Consider the following 23,761-nt stretch of genomic DNA (forward strand, 5'->3'; position numbering starts at 1 on the left):
ACCATCTCACATCACACATTTGCCCTGTGCACCGTCTCATATGAGATAAAAGCGTCTCTGTCTTTAATAAGTTGCCATCTGTTCAGATGTGCCTTGAATTCTTATTTGCAACGTGTTTCCTTAGTGACCAACGTCATATTCAGGACTGCCATTTCAGACACAAATATCCTGCATCAGTTTGGAGCTGAAATGTCTACTGGCCTTAAAAAACAGGGCTCATTTCAATGCGAACTTCTCTAACTTCTTGCCCTCTTGTTGCTCTTGTTCTTCGCTGCTAATATTTCACCGCGATTGGACATGGCATCGAATCACAGAGGCTGTATAGAAATGAGGATCTGAAATAGAGCCAGTGCAGTGCTGCGTCAGCTTGGTAAGAAACCACCGCAGGGCGGGACGGGTGCCCGACATGCTTTAAACTGCCAAGCTATCTGCGCTGAAACAGCCCTAGAGAATGAACCTGGGCAACTGCGTTGACCGATTTTCCAGGGTAAAACGAGAGGTTGTAAAGTGAGCTGCCTCAGTGTTGAAGCACAATGGCACAGCAATGGACTGGCTGAATAAAGTCCAAGTATATTTAATGAACAATGCAGAGAAATACATAAGGAGAGTTAAAAAAAAAAAAAAAAAGATCCTTTTTTAGATTTAATAATACTTATACATCTAATTTAAATTACAATTCAAATAAATAAATAAATAAACACAGGTGTCCTAGCTGATTAACCACAGGTAAACTTCATTGACTATGTACCTGTTCCACTTGGTCTGAGAACCAGTATCCAAATACTTTCCATTTTGTATGTTTTGCCCATTCCCATTCATCCCATTGGTTAGGGCTTCAGACTGACACATGTTGACCAACTACATACATCAAATGAAATAGATGTTCTTGGATTCAATAAACAAAGTTTTGAATGTTGTTGTTGGTTTGTTCTGGCAGATACTGCATTGTGATGATTTGCCACATTTTTTTCCTTGTGTATCTACTTTTGAGATGTGTTGCTTTCTTTCTGGACTTCATCCTGCTGACTTAATGTTATTGCGTGTCTTTAATATGCATGTTGTGTTTGATGTTATTTTATGTTTGCTTATTTTGTCTAGATGCACTAAAAAAGTGCAATGTATAAGTATAAAATTAATATACTTCTTGTTTCGGAAACACTTTATTTTACTACATGTACTTACTATAGTAATAACAGTAAATTATGCATTATTACAAATAACTAACCCTAAACCAAACCCTAACCCTAACTGTAACTTTATACACTCTAGAAAATGCTGGGGTGTTTCAACCCAAGTTTGGGTCAAAAATGGATAAACCCAACCATTGGGTTAAATTTTTAAATGCATTTTTTAACCCAACGGTTGGGTTTGTCCATATTTGTCCCAAATTTGGGTTGAAACAACCCAGCATTTTTTAGAGTGTAGTAAGTACATGCAGTTAATTAATAGTACTCAGTACTTATTTGAGTAATCACAATGTAACTACAGCACTGTAAAATAAAGTGTAACCCATATTTCATTTTAATCTGCACCTTTTAAACCAATTAAATACATATTAAAAACAATTTACTGTTATTACTACAGTAAGTACATGGACACTAGACACTAAAGGACACTGTACAATAAAGACAAAATATAAAAATAATATAAAAGTAAATTTTGGCAACTCTTCTAACATTTGTTCATTAGATAATGTGTGACGAGCAGGGCGGGCGAGAGCCGTGAGGGAACGGCGCGAGGCCGGTGACGCGAGTGATAATGAGCGTCACCTGCGAGGCGTGCCGGCCTCGAGTCTCTCACGGAGGAGCTCCGGAGGCATAAAAGGAGGAGCGACTACAATGAAAGACGAGAGAGGACCAGGCCTGGACTTTATTTTATGTTTTATTATGTTTGTGTGGCCGGCAGACGTCCGCGAGGGTCTGCCGGCATTACTTTCGTTTTGTTGTTTGTTTATTTTTGAATTAAAGTTACGTTGAATGTTCGCCGGTTCCCGCCTCCTTCTTCCCATATCTACTAACCTTGTTACATTGGTGCCGAAACCCGGGAGGAAGGAGGCGGGAACCGGCGACCATTCAACAAAACTTTAATATAAAATAAACAAACAAAACGAAAGTAATGCCGGCAGACCCTCGCGGACGTCTGCCGGCCACACAAACAAAACAAAACATAAAATAAAGTCCAGGCCTGGTCCTCTCTCGTCTTTCATTGTAGTCGCTCCTCCTTTTATGCCTCCGGAGCTCCTCCGTGAGAGACTCGAGGCCGGCACGCCTCGCAGGTGACGCTCATTATCACTCACGTCACCGGCCTCGCGCCGTTCCCTCACGGCTCTCGCCCGCCCTGCTCGTCACATAATGCATTAATGTGAACTAACAAAAAGCAAAAAAAAAAAATAAATAAAAATAATACAGCACTTGCAAATCTTTGTAAGTAATTAAAAAACACAATCGTTCATTACTTTTATTCATGTTAGTTCACAGTGTATTGCACATAATGTTAACACACATAATTTTTTATTTAAATAATGTTTCAGTATGTATCAATAATGTAAAATTGTTCATTGTTTGATTGTTTTAACTAAACACTGTAAAATTTGTGTAATTAATTAAATGAAATGAGTTAGTTTCACTCAAATAATAAATAAAGTTCATAGTACTTAATAAAAAAAAGTTGTGTGAACTCAAATGTATTGTAGTAAGCTGAACTTAATATGATTGAGTTGCAGCAGATTTCTAATTCCCAGCACGCTTTGCATCAGACTGTATAAGGAAAATAAATGTTGAAATTAAGTGTTATTTTGTGTTTTTGCACAATATTAACATTGGGAGACATGAAACAAGTTAGTGTTTAATGTTGTGTTATGTTGGGATTTACAGGGGCTTCTGTTATGTTAGTTTAGGGTTACCATTGTGGTGAAGAGTAGAGTGTGTGGTTAGTCTGAGGATGGGCTGCAAAACATTTAAGACCACATATACTATAGGTTGTTTGATTATATACACGCAAGTATATAATGACATGCCAGTGACGTGATTGTTAATGAGAGACGCCTGTGTCCCACACTGGCCTTGCTCTGCCCCACTTTTCACAAAAAATTTAAGTTCTACTAACTTAAAAAAATGAGTTAGTTTACTTAAATGTTTTGCAGGGTAATAGGTTTCCTCAAAAGTTTTGAGTATACTGAACTTATTTACTAATATTAACCAATAAAACCTTACAGTAAAATCTTATCAAGATGATAGACTTAAATAATATTTCCCAAACATTTTTGCTTTAAAAGTGCTTGTGCTATTTTTATAAGCCTGTGCTACATATTTTATCTAATGGAATGACATTCAGACACTTTTAAGAGAGGCTCAAGTGTTCAAATAAGGGTCACTTCACCCTGTGCTTTAAATAACATTATTTAAAAGCTCTACTACAGTATAAAATGATGTCAGGTGCTCTCCATTTGTTACGCTCTGCATCTACTACAAGAGCAGGTATCATCTGTATACTGATACTAAGGTTTTCTTGAACGCCCTCACAGCTGATTAATGGTTTGCTAAATGACTGATCTTCCACTTTTTTTTCTCAAATCTCACCTAAACTCCAGAATGCCAAAGTGGAGCCACCTGTCATTCCTGGCACTTGTGGTAGTCTAAATGAGCAAACAGAGGAGGTGTAGGGAATGTAATTAAGTGTTCTGGCGAATGGTCCCCTAGGCAGGATGTGGGTTACAAAGTGCTGAACACCTGCTTCATGAAAGCTGCTAACTAACTTGTTGAGTTTGGGCCGCCAAGCATCACAACAACTGTTTGAACTGCTGAAATATGAGGAACGGTTATAATGAAATGCTAAAACACGTGGGATCAATCAGGCTTATTCGTTTAATTGGAGCTAAAGTGTCTGTTGTCAGCAGGGTTCAAAATTAACGCTCGCCAAGAGCTGAATGCAACTAAAATTCAGTATTGGCTATTAAGTCAATTAAAGCTGTTTGCCAGTAACTTAATTCAGAACTGCAACATTTTTAAATCAAATTATAATAATGATAGTCTGACCCTCACTGATGTAAGTGGCATTTAATTGAAGACCCACAAACTGCCTAATTTGTACCTCAATCAAAAGTTTATTTAGAATGTCTGATTTTTTTTTTTTTAATCCATAACTCCATGATGTGACCTATGTGGAATATTTCTCACAGTATTAGAAATCATTAGGAACAAAACCACAATGTGTCCTGACGTTTCACTGAGAGACAGATACTGACTCATCTCATTTTATTCTGTGAAAAAAACAAAAACAAAAAAAAAAACAGCTCAATAATTCCAGTGTCAAAGCAATTTAAATATATTTTTAATAAAAATGATGCAAAATACAGTTGGCTGTTAAGGAGTATTTATGGCTGGGAGTTTTCTCAATATACTCACCATTGGCAGTTGGGTTGTCAGCCTATTTCACTTCATAAACCATATAGTGATCTAGATAACCCATGTGACTGCGGTAGCCCAAGGACATTTGTTTTATGGGACTCTTAGCCTGGGTCTTCACAGCAGAGGTGAAACTTAACCACTGCTATCATGATGCAATCAGAAAGTATATAAAGTCTCCAAAACAGAATTGATTTCCTCACTCAGAAGGAATAAGAATTTATCGTCCTGGTTATTTTCTAAATGTTGGAACGTGATTCCACTCTATATCATTTTAAGGCTGTACTAAACGAATCAATATCACTTCACATAGGCCTATGATAATGTTGTCTGCCTATACACGGCTTACATGGGTTACGACCTATACTCATTTATCTGCCCTTGAAAATTATGACATTTGTATCATTTTCTATAGGTGAAAGAAATTATCCCCCTTTTTTTCTTTTTTTTTGCAAATACATGAAAAGAGGATGCAGGTATGGTACATTTAAGCCATTACTGTGCTCTCAAAATATCTGTATTATTCTGCAATTGCTCTTTGTCATGCTTTAATGTAGTGGAACAAGCGAGGGCTGGTGCATTAAGTTCCTGATAGGTTAAGCATTTGTAAACAGTGTTTAATTCAATAAACACACTGAATGAACTGTCCACACACTGTCTTTGGGGGAAAAAAAGGTCTTGGAGGCAAAAATTCAATTTTCCTGCTTCAGTTACTTCCTGCAATTCAACAAAAAAGACGGCCTGTGTATTGAGCAAGATAAAACCAGTTCCTGAGCCTTGTGCAATTTAAAACCACCAATCACAAAACAACTTTTATAATCCTTACTGTATGAAACAAGAATTTTGGGCAGGATATATTGAAGGGCTTGTGCCTTTTTTAAGCTGTAGTTCTCACAGGCACGGATCATGGTTTGTTTGCAAGTGTTTTGAAGGCATATGTAGTATTTGTTAAATATAAATACATAAAAATATGTTATATAAAATAAATAACCATCTAATACACACACATGTTCACTTAGCTATCTGAAAGGACACTGCATACACTTCTATTGTTTTTATAGTAGCTAGATATAAATACTATAACCTAACCCACATCCTAACACTAACAAACACAGGAAAACTATCTGTATTTTTATTTACTTTATTTTTTTTCTTCTGTTTTTAAAAATGAGGATGTCTTTAGATTTGAATAGAATAATGATTCTTTCTCGATTCTGAAGAAGGATCTGATAAAATGTTATTTGCTTCAGTCTATTTAAAAATGAAATATGTGAATCAAAGTAAGTAAATATGTATGGGAATATATTAAAAACAAATGACATCAATTTGAGGTAATGTGCCTGACCTACTTAAAGAAAAATCATTATAGTGATGACTGAACATCACTTGTCACTGGAAAAGATGAACATTACTGATTGTCAAAGATTATTTGAAAGTTTTTACATACAAATATCAATTTGAAGGAATAATGTTTTGTACAAATCAGTTGAATGAATCATTTAATGACTCACTCATAAAGGCCATCGCTTGATTAATTCTAAATGCAACCACTGTTTCTGAATCAATGAATGATTCAATGACTCAGAGACAGTCACTTTTCTATGGAAGCTTGTTTGCACCATGAAATAAAAAATAAAAAAGGTAACTGGCTTTTTATCTCACAATTCGGACTTTTTTTTCTCAGAATTGCGAGATATAAACTCACAATTGCAAGTTATAAAGTCAGAATTGCGTGATATAAAGTCAGAATTGTGAGTTATAAAGTTTGAATTGCATGATATAAAGTCAGAATTGCGAGTTATAGAGTCCGAATTGCATGATATAAAGTCAGAATTGCGAGTTATAAAGTCTGAATTGCATGATATAAAGTCAGAATTGCAAGTTATAAAGTCAGAATTGCAAGTTATAAAGTCAGAATTGCAAGTTATAAAGTCTGAATTTCATGATATAAAGTCAGAATTGTGAGTTATAAAGTCTGAATTGCATGATATAAAGTCAGAATTGTGAGTTATAAAGTCTGAATTGCGTGATATAAAGTCAGAATTGTGAGTTATAAAGTCTGAATTGTGAGTTATAAAGTCAGAAATGCGAGTTATAAAGTTCGAATTGCATGATATAAAGTCAGAATTGTGAGTTATAAAGTCTAAATTGCATGATATAAAGTCTGAATTGTGAGTTATAAAGTCAGAATTGTGAGTTATAAAGTCAGAAATGCGAGTTATAAAGTTAGAATTGCATGATATAAAGTCAGAATTGTGAGTTATAAAGTAAGAATTGTGAGTTATAAAGTCAGAAATGCGAGTTATAAAGTTCGAATTGCATGATATAAAGTCAGAATTGCGAGTTATAAAGTCTGAATTTCATGATATAAAGTCAGAATTGTGAGTTATAAAGTCTGAATTGCATGATATAAAGTCAGAATTGTGAGTTATAAAGTCTAAATTGCATGATATAAAGTCAGAATTGCATGATATAAAGTCAGAATTGTGAGTTATAAAGTAAGAATTGTGAGTTATAAAGTCAGAAATGCGAGTTATAAAGTTCGAATTGCATGATATAAAGTCAGAATTGCGAGTTATAAAGTCTGAATTTCATGATATAAAGTCAGAATTGTGAGTTATAAAGTCTGAATTTCATGATATAAAGTCAGAATTGTGAGTTATAAAGTCTGAATTTCATGATATAAAGTCAGAATTGTGAGTTATAAAGTCAGAATTGCATGATATAAAGTCAGAAGTTCGAATTGCATGATATAAAGTCAGAATTGTGAGTTATAAAGTCAGAATTGCGTGATATAAAGTCAGAATTGTGAGTTATAAAGTCAGAAATGCGAGTTATAAAGTTCGAATTGCATGATATAAAGTTCGAATTGTGAGTTATAAAGTCAGAATTGCATGATATAAAGTCAGAATTGTGAGTTATAAAGTCTGAATTGCATGATATAAAGTCAGAATTGTGAGTTATAAAGTCTGAATTGCATGATATAAAGTCAGAATTGTGAGTTATAAAGTCAGAATTGCGTGATATAAAGTCAGAATTGTGAGTTATAAAGTCAGAAATGCGAGTTATAAAGTTCGAATTGCATGATATAAAGTTCGAATTGCATGATATAAAGTCAGAATTGCGAGTTATAAAGTCAGAATTGTGAGTTCTAAAGTCTGAATTGCGTGATATAAAGTCAGAATTGTGAGTTATAAAGTCAGAATTGCGTGATATAAAGTCAGAATTGCGAGTTATAAAGTCAGAATTGCATGATATAAAGTCAGAATTGTGAGTTATAAAGTCTGAGTTGCATGATATAAATTCAGAATTGCGAGTTATAAAGTCAGAATTGCATGATATAAAGTCAGAATTGTGAGTTATAAAGTCTGAGTTGCATGATATAAAGTCAGAATTGCGAGTTAGAGTCCGAATTGCATGATATAAAGTCAGAATTGTGAGTTATAAAGTCCGAATTGCGAGTTATAAAGTCTGAATTTCATGATATAAAGTCAGAATTGTGAGTTATAAAGTCTGAATTGCATGATATAAAGTCAGAATTGCGAGTTATAAAGTCAGAATTGTGAGTTATAAAGTCAGAAATGCGAGTTATAAAGTTCGAATTGCATGATATAAAGTTCGAATTGCATGATATAAAGTCAGAATTGTGAGTTATAAAGTCCGAATTGCGAGTTATAAAGTCTGAATTTCATGATATAAAGTCAGAATTGTGAGTTATAAAGTCTGAATTGCGTGATATAAAGTCAGAATTGTGAGTTATAAAGTCTGAGTTGCATGATATAAAGTCAGAATTGTGAGTTATAAAGTCAGAAATGCGAGTTATAAAGTTCGAATTGCATGATATAAAGTCAGAATTGCGAGTTATAAAGTCAGAATTGTGAGTTCTAAAGTCTGAATTGCATGATATAAAGTCAGAATTGTGAGATAAAATGTCACAATTACTTTTTTTATTTATTTTATTTAGTGGCGGAAACAAGCTTTTCACCACCTACTAGTGACACAATGTAATATTTATATTCTCAGATTAATAAACATCCCACCCAGTTTTCTTATGGTAATATCACAACTGTAAACCCTGTGGGATAAAGAGCAAACACATAATAGCAAAAATAAACCAACGAAACACTTTTGGCTACATCACCTCCCCAATGAACAGTTGAGCAAAAATTATTTTTTCTCACTCTTTTCATGCAGCTTCGAAAATGTTTTACATGTTTCTTCTTTTCAGCAAGGCAAACAATAAGGCACTGGGATTGGATTTCACTGAAGGCTCCTGTGAGATGATGTGATTATATAAGCTGTGTGTACGGAGGCTAAAGGGAAGTGAGTTAGGAGCAGTGTAGTTATTTGCTGTGTGTTCCCAGATGCCCACATAAAGAGATATTGGAATCATGTCCACTGGATCATGTGTGTACAGGCTCAGACCTTCTGTACATTAGATTCCTCACAGTTCTGGGAATCAAAGTTAGCAGTCTATACAGAAAGTGGCCAGGAGATGAAAAACACTACACAACGCTCCAGAGATATTTTTTTGCAAGATTTCACATTTCTTGAATTAATTATTCCAAGTTATCAAGTGATTCTGCAGTAATGTGTTAATGAGCATTACTGCAGCAAGGGTATAGCACAGAATAATAATGAAAGAAATAGCTCATTTTCCATTGTCTATATGTGCTAGTAGAGGTATACATTCTTCAAATAAATGATGTTATTCCACCACGTTTGTGTAGGAAAGGGTTAGTAAAAGATTTTTTCTGAAGAACAGTAGGCAGTTTAACTATCACAAAACATACAAACAGTCATTGATCATCCAGGTAAGTAAATTTTTGAACTGGTTCATTTGTTTAAATTCAGCTATTATTTTGTCATGTGGATATGTAAACATATGTTATCTAAAAGAGCATATTCAGGGCAGTATTACATTAAAATGTAATTACATCTTATTGTTTGTAATTAACATTATGCAGATTCTGCAAGGTGTATGTAAATGATACATAAAGGCTAGTTTGAAAACAACAAGAGTAAAATATTCTGATCAAATGATTTAGGGCATACCTGAGCTACACTGATACACTTTATTAGGTACACGGAACAACTGCTCATTAACGCAAATATCTAATCAGTCAATCACATGGAATCAACTCAATGCATTCAGACATGGGGAAGAAAGGTAATTTAAATGACTTTCAATGTGGCACGGTTTTTAGTGCCAAACGGGTTGGTCTGTGTATTTCAGAAACTGCTGATTTAATGGGATTTTCACACACAACCATCTCTGGGGTTTACAGAGAATGGTCCGAAAAAGAGAAAATATCCAGTGAACGGCAGTTCTTGTTGATGTCTGAGGTCAGTGGAGAATGGCCAGACTGATTCGAGCTGATAGAAAGGCAACAGTAACTCAAATAACCACTCATTACAACAGAAGTATGCAGAAGAGCTTCTCTGAACTCACAACACGTCACCTTGAAGCAGATGGGCTATAGCAGCAGAAGACCACAGCAGGTGCCACTCCTGTCATCAAAACTGAGGCTATTCACACTGGCTCAACAAAATTGGACAACAGAAGACTAGAAAAACCTGGTCTGATGAGTCTGGATTTCTGCTGTAACATTCACATGTTAAGAATTTGGCATAAACAACAAGAAAGAGTGGATCAATCCTGCCTTGTATCTACGGTTCAGGCTGCTGCTGCTGGTGGTGTGGGGATATTTACCTGGCACACTTTGGGTCCCTTAGTACCAACTGAGCAGCGTTTATATTCCACAGCCTACCCGAGTATTGTTGCTGATCATGTCCATCCCTTTATGACCACAGCGTACAGTGAGTTGCACTATTACCTACAACTGACTTGCACTAGAGCAAGGCACCTAAGCCCCAATCGCTCCCTGGGGGGTCACTGTAAAAAAGGCTGCCCACTGCTCCGGTTGTGATGAACACTAGGAAGGGTGAAATGCAGAGCACACGTCATATCACTCTCACTGTAATCTTCTGATGGCTACTTCCATGTCACAAAGCTCAAATCATCCCAAACTGTTTATTTGAACATGACAGTGGGTTCTCTATACTCAAATGGCCACCAGATCTCAATCCGATAGAGCACCTTTGGGATGTGGTGGAACAGGAGATTCACATCATGGATGCGCAGCTGACAAATCTGCAGCAACTGCGTGATGCCATCATGTCAATATGGACTAAAATCTCTGAGGAATGTTTGCAGCTCCTTGTTGAATCTAAGCCATGAAGAATTAAAGCAGCTTTGAAGGCAAAAGGGGGTCCAATCCGGCACTAGCAAGGTGTACCTAATAAAGTGGCCAGTTAGTGTATATTCCACTATTGAAAAAAATTACATAATTTTTAAAGGTTTTATTTTATTTATTGCCTTACTTACTCATGGCCTGGAAATCACAATTTTAATTTATTTTATTTCCCTGATGTTACCAGGTTTTCCATTAGAATGTCTGGGAAAAGTCCCAGTGCTGATACTGGTGAAATATTAGTATTCCTGGAAGGCCTCTCAGCCAATCAGATTTGAGGACCAGAACTAACAACAGTCAGATTTGTTCTTTAAATCCGATTAACAATTAAAATTGTTAATATTTACTGTATATCAATATTTTATTTAATAAAGGAACTTTTTAATAGCATGTTATTTTTTTATACAGTATAAAACGCTTGTAAAATGGAATGAAAAGTAATTATGGGAAAAATAAAGAAAAACCTTAAAGATAAATTAATCTTTCCTTGCTGGATGTTGACTGTATGCCAAAAATCAAACCAGCTGCCACTTTTGGGACAGCTAGAACATTTTTGTTAGATCCATCCCAAGCTATTTTTTTTTCTATATATATACTTGGTTCAAATGATTTACATTTTTTTTTTCACTGGGTGTTTAGCTGCAATATTATTGCCAGAATTATATATTTTTGGCCAAAAACTGTTTTTAATACTTACTTGATGAACCAAAAATACATCAGAATTGAACCTCTGTAACTGATATAACTTCAATTTTTAAATCATGCATAGCATAATTAGTCCAGACTCTATAGCATTAATTTCCTGCATTCAAGTCTGTTCAAATATACAGAATGTAGAATGAAACACATACTCATCTTTAGTGTTTGCAGAGTGATTAACCTTTCGGATAAGTTTGCCTGTCAGGTCTGGGTACTGGGCTCGTCAAGGTAAATGTGAACACATCATTTGTGGTTCATTAAATCTACACATTCAGCCAAACCTGCTGTAGATGCTTCTGACAAATCAAATACCTTGCAACACTCCTACAGAAACCAAGTTAAAGTCTCTCTAGTTTGAGTGGTGCAGAGAAATATAACCGTACAAAAGTAGATTACAGTATATCAGATTTAACTTCCTGTTGGCGTAAATATTTCAACAAACTCATTTGTGCGATGAGAATACTATAAAATGCTATAAAAACTGAGCAGACATGTTACATCTAGCAGTACAATGCAAAATCTGCAAAAAAGAAACTGACGCAGTCTACTTAGCATTCTTTGCAGCCACTCACATGTTTGCAACACAATATTTGCTTCTCTCCCACAAAACCATTCCACGGGTGCCAGGGTGTATTAACCTCCTACATTACGCAGGATAAACCACACCGGATTTACACTTATTTTCCCACAGTGTGGAAGTAGACTTTGAGACTTGATAAGCAAGCTCTGCAGGCTAAGAACATCCTGCACATTTCAAACAGGAGCAGCAAATATAACATGCTGGAGAGAAATTAAAATAAGAGTAGAGATGTGAGAACTACCAAATAGGATCTAAATACTAAATAAGTCCTGTTAGCACTATTGTGGAGTCTGTTAATAGCGACAATGCTATTCACAGTATAAAAAAGCAATCTGAAAAAGCTTGGTATATGCGAGATTTAATTGAAACCACAGGACCTGGAATACATTTTTTATGGGTTGTTTTCCAAAGCTGCAAATGAAATTCATTTTATGGTGTGGACCAATAATAACACTCTGGGCTCTCAGCCATAACCATAAATAAGCTACACGACATTTGAAAGAATAAATATGAAAATATTAACTTTTTTTCTTAGGGCATTTTCTGATGTCTAATCACAAAGGAAGCAAACAAATTAGCAAACCTTACTTTCACCTGAACATTGATGTTTTATTGGAGAACTTTTCTAGATTACCATATTACCTTGGTTAATCAAATCTAAATGACTTTTTAAGTTGAAAGTGTGAAAGGAAATCAAATGAAGGCTCAAACCCCGCAGTCAGGCTAACAGTCTAGCGCTGAAATATTAGCAATTTCATATAATTGCAGAAACCTGGCAGAGAATTACTCGCAGTGTGAGATGCTTCGGCGAGGGACTGGACTTCCCTCTGAGGGGAGTTTATGAAGTTGCAGGTGTCCAGTTTGCCTCAATTTGGTTTTTGAAACTATTTAAAAATTTTGAATGTAAAGGAGAGTAAAAGACATCTCAGTTGTCTTTCCATATAGGAGCGGTATGCAGTTTTTTGATGATACAACATTCAAATTTCAGGTTTAAAGAGGTCCTATAATGCCCCTTTTACAAGATGTCATATAAGTCCCTGGTGTCCTCAGAATGTGTCAAATTCGCCCCTATTTGTGTGTGAGCAAAAACTCGTAGTTTTTGTGTGTGTCCCTTTAAATGCAAATGAGCTGCTGCTCTCCAGAAGAGGGCGGAGCTTTAACAGCTCATGCTTCGGTTGCTCAACAAGAAAGCTGGAGAATCTCAGACAGCCAAAATGATGATTATCAGTAACGGTGTTCAGCCTTACATTGTTCAAACCAGAGTCGGACACTGATGGAGAGACTCAGGAAGACGTTACAACTTGTAGAATGTATTTGGACGTTTTTGAACGGTTAGTGGATAAATTCATGTAGTTGCTGTGCTGATTCAACTCATTGACTAGCATGTACCGTCATGCTAATCTTTTATGCAAATCAAGCATTGAATTGACCCTCGTTTGTGAAGCAGTCTGGCGTAAAATAGCCGCATGGTAACAACACTTTACTACAGCAACTATTTCTCTTCTCTAAAGCATCTCAAAATGGCCTCACACTCATTCTCAGAGGCAGGGTTTAGTACATTTTAGGGTTAGTGATGTTTGTTTGAATATCCCAACCAGCAACACTGGTTAGTGTGAGATGGAGGCGCTATCTATTTCTATCTCTATTTGAGCTAAACTTGCTTTAAAGTCATTATTTCATTTCATTACACTTGTAGTATCGATACAACACACTTTATATTTAGACTGGGAAACATTGTGAAGAAAAAAGCTTAAGGAAACCTTAAGGAAAAACTGTGTGTATTCTTTATGCGGTGATACCAAATTTGTAGTGTTCACTCATTATTTTTGTATTGTGACACCTTTAAGCTTCACCTTAGATAATAAGGTTTTTTATAAACTTGTCTAGCTCATTGATGCTTTGCAAAAGGAACACGGCAAGTGCGGCAGCTGTCAACTCTGTCACTTGTATTTAGCTGCAAGTTCAGATGGGGATATCTGCCTCACATTAAGTTACAAAAATAAAAAATGTTTTGCTATGGAATCAAGGAAACACTTGCTAAAAAGAGAAAAGAGGGGTCAGATTAAACTTTATAACTTGCATCTCAACGAGGAATGAGTAAGTGCTACTGTAAACAGTTGAGGCTTCTGATATACTGCTTTGCTGCAGAACTGAAACTATATAACTTATTAAACTTCTAGATCCAGGGTGTCCTATTTTTTTTGGCAGCTTCGATAAACAAATCAGTGCATTCCCACCAGGGCTCTGTGCGTGCTCCAGAACCCCCAACCCTCAATTCACAGCACAGTCACAAACCTCTCTGAACTCCATATGCAATGAAAGCAGAGACAGAATGCACATACTCTATTAAAAATACTGGGAAGGGGAGCTGAATATTTAGTGGTAAGATTATAAACACCTTATTAAAAATAATAATAATAAATAAAAACATATCACATATGGTTAGAAAAAAAGGTGAAAATGAGGCCTGCATTGCCAGCAAGACAATTAACATTTTCAATGCCCAGAAAGCTACTAAAGATGTATTTAAAACAGTTCATGTGACTACAGTGGCTCAACCATAATGTTATGAATAAATTAAATAATTAAATAATAATTAAATAAAAAAAAAAAGTACAAAAAGTATTCTCGTCACTTCATAACATTAAGGTTGAACCATTGTAGTCACATGAACTGTTTTAAATAAGTCTTTAGCAGCTTTCTGGACACTGAAAGTGTTTATTGTCTTGCTGTCAATGCAGGCCTCACTGAGCTATCTGATTTTATGAAAAATATTTTAAGTTGTGTTCCGAAGATGAACGAAGGTCTTACAGGTGTGGAACGACATGAAGGTGAGTAATTAATTACAGAATTTTCATTTTTGGGTGAACTAACCCTTTAAGTGCACTAATCGACTAGTCAATTGGTCGTGGATGACTACTCAACTACTGCAATTGATGCTATCTTTGTGGTTTCAATCAATCTCTTGTTAGCATATGTTAGTGGCATGTTGACATTTTCTTCACAAACCTAATAAAAGAAATAAGAAGAGTTGTGGAGGAAGAGCATATGTTAATGCTCTTTAGCATAACATTAATGCTCAAGGCCCTTAAAAATCTAATTTAGCCATCAGTTAGCAATGCTTTCCAGCTTAAATGGGTTGTGAGTCCAAAGTGATTTCTGCAATAAAATACACTAACAATATACACCATCTCACATCTGATGCATAACATCAGAAATCTCCATAATGTGACTCTATTTAGGGCACAATGGCACACGAGAAATATCTATTACACTCAGCACATATTCTTTTGAAGCACATTCTGTATCTGACTATTAGCTTACCTTTATTTCTATAAAGTAGGTATAAGTGGGATCTAGCTATTGAATATAAATTATTTTATATATCATATAGTCTCAATACCCTCGATAACACAAAACAAAGTACAGCTAATATTGTTTGAAAATATATCTGAAAAGAACAAAGAACTGACAAACCTGTTGTGGAGGTAAAAACTTATTTGGATTAATGAAAGGTTCTTTAGAGAGTTACTATATTAGAGATGAGACAGTTGCAGGCAGAGAAACCCAATTCAGAGAACATTTAAAGAGCTCTACAGATGTCAGCTCAATAATGCTCTGGCCTCTCCAAAAGACTCACTGGCAGACAACCCTGAAATGTCCTCTAATCAGCCCTGACACCCATTTAAAGGCCAGAAGAAGAGAGAGTTGGTGAATAGAGGAAAGATATAAGATAGCAGATCTTAGTAAATCATAATGTAATGTAAAATACTTGGTAGGAATCATTTCAGAATATGTCAACAAATATTAAATGTAGCATTGATATCACATTTAATCTGTCCTGTTGTTATTTAATTAAACAGGTCTTTGTCATGTAACAGAATAAAGCAGCGCTCACATACACTGATGATAAACCCTGTTACAGCTCCAGGAGCTCATATTATTTGCTATTGAGCATTTTGTTTCATGCTCTATATAATTATTTATGGTATCTGAGCAGAGACTTTGCCTCAAGCTAAAGTGAATATATTAACACTTACATATTTCATACAGTTTTCAGAGCATGTATAATGACGACTTCAACAAATGTGAATATCAAATTAATGTTGCAGGCCCTAAAATAAACATTATTTATGTTTTTACCTCTTCTTGTTTGATAATTATTTTTATTACATATTTTACTCCTTATAAGTGTATGACTCATATCTGCCTTAAACTTATTAACATTTTGCTTGTCTTTTATGTATTTTAAATTAAAGTTTTATGATCGCTTGTTTAATCTTATTATTGTACAGTGCATATTTTATATATTCATTCAATTTTATATATGCACTCTGATAGAATTAAATTCATATTTTTTCTAATGTTTTTGTTTAGTTTGTAAAGCCCTTGAGATCTTATATACTGAAATTACTACTGAAATGTTTTCATATAAATGTATAAATATTGTATAAAATGTGATAATTATCAGAGTGCACGACCAAAGCAGAATTACAATGGTTTAAAGTGAGTACAAGTAGTGATGCATGAGATCATACAGAAATAACAATATCCACATTCATGAATATGTATAAACAAAAACATATAATTGACTTACCTTTAATTTGAAAGAGTAGCAGAAATCACACCAGGGGACCACATGAAAGACAAAAAGAGAGAACAAAATATTTAGCCCACTGTGAAAATATTGAACAAAATCTCAACTTTAAAAAATATGTGTGATGTTAGGAATAAGCTGTAAAAAAGAATAGTAATAAAATTAAAGGAGACCTATTATGCCCCTTTTCACAAAAGTATCAGGTGTCCCCAGAATCTGTCTGTGAAGTTTCAGCTAAAAAAAAAAACCCACAGATAATTTATTATAGCTTGTCAAATTTGCACCTATTTGGGTGTGAGCAAAAACACGCCATTTTTGTGTCCCTTTAAAAGCAAATGAGCTGCTGTTCCCGGCCTGGTTTCCAGAAGAGGACGGAGCTTTAATAGCTTATGCTTCGGTTACTCAACAACAAAGCTGGAGAATCTCACGCAGCTAAAATTATGATTATCAGTAACGGTGTTCAGCTTCACATTGTTCAAAACTGGAGTTGATTCAGGAAGAAATTACAGCTTTTAAAATGCAACTGGACATTTCTGGATGGTTAGTAGATAAATTTATCTAGTTGTTGTGGAATTGATTCAACTCATGTGGCGTCATGTTAAACTTTTGTGCAAATCAAGTGTTGAACCGACCCTCCTTTATGAAGCAGTCTGGCGTCAAATAATTTGCGCAAATATACACAGCAAAATCCTCAGAGTTAAATCAACTCTGCTCAGAGAACATATGGTACTCCTACATAGAGTTAAAATAACTCTAATGCAGAGTTAAAGTTAATGAGATAATATGCTTTTTGTGGAGTTGTTTATTCAGATCTTGAGAGATTTAATGTCTTTTATCTTAAGTTGATTTCATCTAAGGATGTGTCTGGAAGTCATTTGTAGTTATTGTGTTTCTCTTCAGTGATTCTGCTTGTTAACAGCAGGTGTTCATCACTAATGCTCAATCATAACTTAATTAATCACTTAATTATCTCATTATCTTTAACTCTGCTTCATTGTTACTTTAACACTATATAGAGAGGGACCATATGTAATCTGAGCAGAGTTGATTTAACTCTGGGGATTTTGCTGTGTATAACACTTTACCAACTTTCTTCGACATATTTACAATGTTTCCAATGTTTATTGGTACATCCAATAACAGAACATTTGTAATGTCTTTTTTGGCACAGACATTGTATATCTCCAGCTGCTACAGAAATGGCGGACTGCTGCGGCTCACTCAGGGCGGTATCTATGCTAACAGGGCAGATCGTCACCAGTCATGGGCGGGGCTTCCTCCTACTCTAATGTAAGTCTTGAACTGCATGTTTGGAGAGACTGTTTATGATTAATGGAGAATTATTATAAAAAAGGAATGGTGAATTTTTACCATTATAGGCTGGTTGTTTACACACAATGTGGATACACATCTGTGTTCAAACACCTTATAAAAATAATAAAATATATAACTATACATTGACTGTTAGAAAACAGACTAACCCATGTAATTAAATATTTTTCCTGAAGTTTCAGATGCTCAAATCTATTTCCCACTGCACCACAGGCAACTGACTTGTTTACCACTGTTAATGGTAGTCAAATTAAACATGAGGTAGCTGTAAATATCATAAACACATCCCCACAAATGTTTACCCTTTTTCAAATCGGTCACCTCTTAGAAAGGTTACTAAATTAAACATGATATCAGATGGAGGTGGACGCATGAGCCTGTATTAATGAGAAAACAATATAAACACCTCAAAGCACCGTATTATGACCTGAATTTAGCTATTTATTGCAGCTATTGTCCAGGACATGAATGAGAATTAATGGGATGATTTGTGCATAACTATTAAAACATATAATTATAAATGGCAAGATCTTTTGTATTTAAAGATTTTTTTTTTGCATGATTTTGCGATATCTCCCCGCCTTAGAAGCAACTGGGAAAAAGGAAAAACGTGTGTGCAGATATGTTTATATGAAAAAGTGCATATTTGAGACCTTTTTCCGAACCTGAAAACACACGTCTGTCTTAATCTGCATTTCAACAAAGGCTTCCTAGGCTGTTGAAGGTGTTACTTGTTTCAGCTGATGTTGCGTTTTTGTGCTGCGCAGTGTTTCTTAAATGGGTCATCCAAAACAGAAGAGGGGAAGAGGAGGAGCATCTGGTCCTCTTCTCCCCCACCCACTCCGTTCTCTCTCTCTCTCTCTCTATCTCCCCCTCTCTCTCTCTCTCCTCATATACAGAGCTAATTAGGCATCCCAGCTCAACTTCTCCTCAGAGTCTTCTGTGCACTGCCTTGCTTGTCTCTATCCAGCTCAGTCATGAATAATTACTCTTTTGCTGAGATCTCCAGCCCTGCTTGACGGCAGGGGCGGAGATGCAGCCAATGAGCTTACTGAGTTTCCAAAAAAATGCCCTCCCTCTCTCTATGGTGTAGCTGTGAGTTTTCATTATGTCGTTTTAACAATATCCATCTAACAGGTCTTTTGTTCACATTCTGCGTCACACAAACTCACACTAAAAACATATGACTTGCTTTGAAGGCCATTCTTAGAGAGCTGCTTAAACCGTGATGTTGTCTCCCTTGTCAAAACAAGCCTGGGATGGCGAACGTCTTATATAAAGCAGTAAGAAAACTGCAAACAGGTTGTTCATAGTAGCTTGCAGATCGGCCCCTGCTGTTGTTCAGCAAACAGAGTTGTCAGCACAATGTTACCTTTCTCATTCTCATGGGACCCATTGCTGTCCAGTGCTGTTCACCAACAACATATTATACATGATTTTTACTCCAAAAGCCATCTTTGCCACATACTGTTTTTACTTTAAAAAGTACACATTGTGATGAAAAACAAAACTGAAAATGCTTTTTAAATCAGCCTTTCTTTTTGAAAATCACAGGCTAATTTACAATAATGTTTTAGTAGTGTTCATTTTTAACACAATAATGCTGATGGCTTTTGAGCGCATGAGGACTAGAAAATGATGACATTAATGTAATGAACACATTACTTAAAACAACTTCAGGCACATTTCAACTTTTTTCTTCAGACTACTTATCATATATAATGGCTACTTTTCAAGTGCCCTTCATGGATAGATTTCATTGTTTACCTTTGTCCCATCAACCATAATGTGTGTGAGTGTACAGTGTACACTTGTCCTATAGAAAGTCAACATACCCTGGGAAATTCTTTACCTTTTGTCACATTACACCCTGGAAAATACAATAATGTTACATGTGCCCTGGGTCCGTGCTCTATTCTCATTATATGGACTCCATTTCCCACAATTCCCCACCTAGGAAATAATCACACACTTGCACCTGTTTCCCATCAGTGACACTTCAAACAACCACATTCTGTTTAGTCTATAAAGTGTCACTGATGGGAAACAGGTGTGAGTGTGTGATTATTTCCTAGGTGGGGAATTGTGGGAAATGGAGTCCATATAATGAGAACAGAGCACGGACCCAGGGCACATGTAACAAATAAACTAAGTTTAGCTTTTTTGAGCTGCATGTACACATTATAACCCTCATCATCAATGTGAAAATAACATTTTAAAACATTCTGGAGGATTATTAAAAATTTAAAAACTAGAATAACAGGGTTGGAAAAGTCATCATTCACATGATTTAAAGGGATAGTTCACCCAAAAATGATTATCTGCTTACCCCCAGTGCATCCAAGATGTAGGTGACTTTTTTTCTTCTGTCGAACGCAAATTATGATTTTTAACTGTAACCGCTGCCGTCTGTCAGTCAAATAATAGCAGTGATTGGGAACTTGAACAATAAGAGTCGAAAAAACTTCCATAGACAAATCCAAATTAAACCCTGCGGCTCGTGACGACACATTGATGTCCTAAGACACGAAACGAGAAACCGAACAGTATTTATATCATTTTTTACCTCTAATACACCACTATGTCCAACTTCGTTCAACTTCCGGTTAGTGAGGTCTGATCGCGCTCTGACAACGGAAGTGATGTCTCGCGCTCATTGAAGTATATGGGCGAGACATCACTTCCGTTTTTTGTCCTCACTAACAGGAAGCTGAACGAAGTTGGACATAGTGGTGTATTAGAGGTAAAAAATTATATAAATACTGTTCTGTTTCTCGCACAAACCGATCGTTTCGTGTCTTAGGACATCAATGTGTCGTCACGAGCCACAGGTTTTAATTTTGATTTTTCTAAGCAAGTTTTATTTACTGTTATAGTTGAAGTTCCCATCTACTGCTATTATTTGACTGACAGACGGCAGCGGTTGCAGTTAAAAATCATAATTTGCGTTCGACTGAAGAAAAAAAGTCACCTACATCTTGGATGCACTGGGGGTAAGCAGATAAACATCAAATTTTCATTTTTGGGTGAACTATCCCTTTAATACTTCATAGAGTCACCTTGCAGCCATTAATCTTTTTGAATATGTCTGTACTAGCTTTGCACACCTAGATTGGGGAATATTTGCCCATTCTTCCTTGCAAAATTGAGCGGCAATGAACTGCTCTCTTCAAGCCCATCCACAGGGCTCTGACTTGGCCACTCAAAGGCATTCACCTTCCTATACTTAAGCCATTCAGTTGTTCTTTTGGCGGTACTGTATGGTTAGGATCATTGTTGTGTTCGAAGGTGAATGACCTACAAATTCTTGAGGAAAACCTGCGTCCCTCTGTTAGACAGCTGAAGATGGGCAGCTCGCCAGAATCTGACTGAACTTGAGAAATTCTGCAAGGAAGAATGGGCAAATATTCCCTAATCTAGGTGTGTAAAGCTAGTACAGACATATCCAAATAGATTAATGGCTGTAATTAAAGCAAAAGGTATCAAATCAGAAGGTATTAAATCAGGTATTAAAGCAGAAGTATTAAATCAGGGGACTGTTGAATTTTCCAACCCTGTTATTCTGGTTTGTCAAATTTTAATAAACCTCCAGAATGCTTAAGATCCATGTAAAAATCACTTGTGAACTGAATATTTTTAATTGTGCACCATTTCCAATTAATCTATCAAATAATGTGAAAAATGTGAAAACAGTGTGAAAACCATACATAAAATACTAGCTATGAAAAACAAAATGTAATTTCCATCACCATATAATCCACCACCGGATGCTATAAAACATCATTAGAGATGTGGTGGAAATGACACTCTGATTTCATGACTTTCAGAATAAATGACAGAATGTGTGAATAATGCAAGTTGTGTGTCACATAAATTGTAAATGCAACGTCGTCAAGCCAATGCCGACGAACTAGTGGCAACGAAAGCAGACTGCAGGGTTGGCTCATGTCGGCAGAGTCTGTGTCCAAAGTTGCCCTGACACACCAAACTGATGCTAAACAGCCGACGGCCAAGTAGCACATCCGTTCTGAGATGAAATGCCTTTCCATACCAGCAGGTGGCAGTATCTGAACAGCCAATCAGAATGATCAGATGGCCCGACGGACCGACGAGCTCCAACATGATTCAACATTTCGAAACGGCCGGAAAAAAGCAGACGAGGACCAACTTCAGCCGACGGTGCATAACACACTGAGAAAACTTAGTCGGCCGACAAAGAAAAACTGCCCGACGGCCGACCGTCGGCTTGGTGTGTTCCTGCCTTTAGACTGTATTAAATTTGGATCCCTGCTTGCCTTTTTTTCTGATGATATAATAGTTTCTGTTCATATTTTCAGCCTGTTTTCTCTTTTAGGGCAAAAACCAAAAATGTCATTTTATAGCATTTCTGTTCTAAATATTTTTCAGTAGCTGAATTTATAGTGCATCCCTTATATTATTGCAAAACATTACCTCTTATTGTACACAGATGTGTCTTAATAGCCACACAGTGTGTGTGTCACAGCATGTGCTCTTCTCGGCTGCCCTAATGCTTTCTGACTCAACCAGTTGGCTCCAGATCCTTTGACCTCACCCCAGGCCCTTCTGCTGGCTTTCAAATTAGTTTCAAAATTAGTATGCTATTTTTTCCACCTGTGCTATTTCCTCCTCCTGTTATGTTTTTGTCAGGACTTATTGTGTCCTCTGGGAACAATTACTTCAGCTGTAAAAGGCTCGTCCCCTGGGGCTGTTTTTTCGAATCTCTGTTGGTCAGAGGACACGCTAAACTGCTGGAATGTCCATCGACGTGCGACAAATTTGCAGCCAGGGGTTTATTGTGGCTTAAAAGAATGCAACGGTGCAACAGAGTTATGCAGACGCTTTTAGCGTCAGGCATCGGTTCTTGCTGCTTCTCTCTTTGAGGCTGCAATCTGAAGGAGAAGGAGGGCCTTGCTGCAAGAGAGAAATACTATAGTAAGTGCTTGTCACAAAGAGCTCTTCTATTTCACCCGTCCAGCCCTGAATGGAAGAACCAATTTAGAGCCTAAGCCATTTTTCACCATGCACAGATGAAACAATCTTGCTTTTTTACCCATGACTGGAGTGTGCTTCAAAATGGCTAAAGATGAAAATGGCAGTTCTCACATGGCACTCTGCCCTACTTCCTATCAGCGGCCCATGTGAAATACGCTCCTCAACATGGATAGCCTTATTCCTGCTCCATTCCACCAGGTTGCCGCACGGCCAAGAGCACCAGTCTGCCGCTAGCATGACAAAATGCATTAGCACACCATGAAGAGCGCATTACTCCAAAGAGCTTAAGCTTTGTTCACACTGCCATAGTAATGACTTAAGACATATGAGAGTAGTTAGTCATTGTGGAAGAGACTCTGCTCATGTCCATCAACATCTTGCCGCTGTGCTAAACCTATAAGCCGCATCCAAAAAAAGCTGAGTTTTCATATGATCTTTTAGAAATCATTTTAACATGCTATATTTATAAAAACAAAACAACAAAAAACCTCCGTATGGATGTGGGTCTGTAAAAAAAAAAAAAAAAAAAAAAAAAAAAAATAAATATATATATATATATATATATATATATATATATATATATATATATATATATATATATATATATATATAAATTTTTTTTTTTTCTGTTCATGCAGACTATACAAAAAATAGTATTAAAAATAGTATCAAAAATACAGTTCGGTATGTACCTCGGAAGGGTGCGGCGGGTGGAGTGAGAACAAACCCTGTTTCTTTTTATTAAACGGTTGAATTAAACAAATTATGTCTGTCTTTAAATTAAAAAAAAAAAAAGTCTGTCAGTATTGCAACATACACTGCAGTTTATGGTGCTGTTGTAATTGGGGGAAGAGATCTGAATTGCTTACACTTTTGGAAGCCC

At 36.1% G+C, this 23,761-nt stretch overlaps 1 protein-coding gene across 1 annotated transcript in view; it reads right to left on the bottom strand.

The window, feature by feature from the left end:
* Window positions 1-23,761, bottom strand: part of nrxn2a (neurexin 2a) — a 431,583-nt gene that overhangs the window by 56,054 nt on the left and 351,768 nt on the right. The gene's annotated exons all lie outside the window — the stretch shown is intronic.

The sequence above is a fragment of the Chanodichthys erythropterus genome, chromosome 22 (genome assembly GCF_024489055.1).
Source record: "Chanodichthys erythropterus isolate Z2021 chromosome 22, ASM2448905v1, whole genome shotgun sequence".
In the NCBI taxonomy this organism is placed as follows: domain Eukaryota; kingdom Metazoa; phylum Chordata; class Actinopteri; order Cypriniformes; family Xenocyprididae; genus Chanodichthys; species Chanodichthys erythropterus.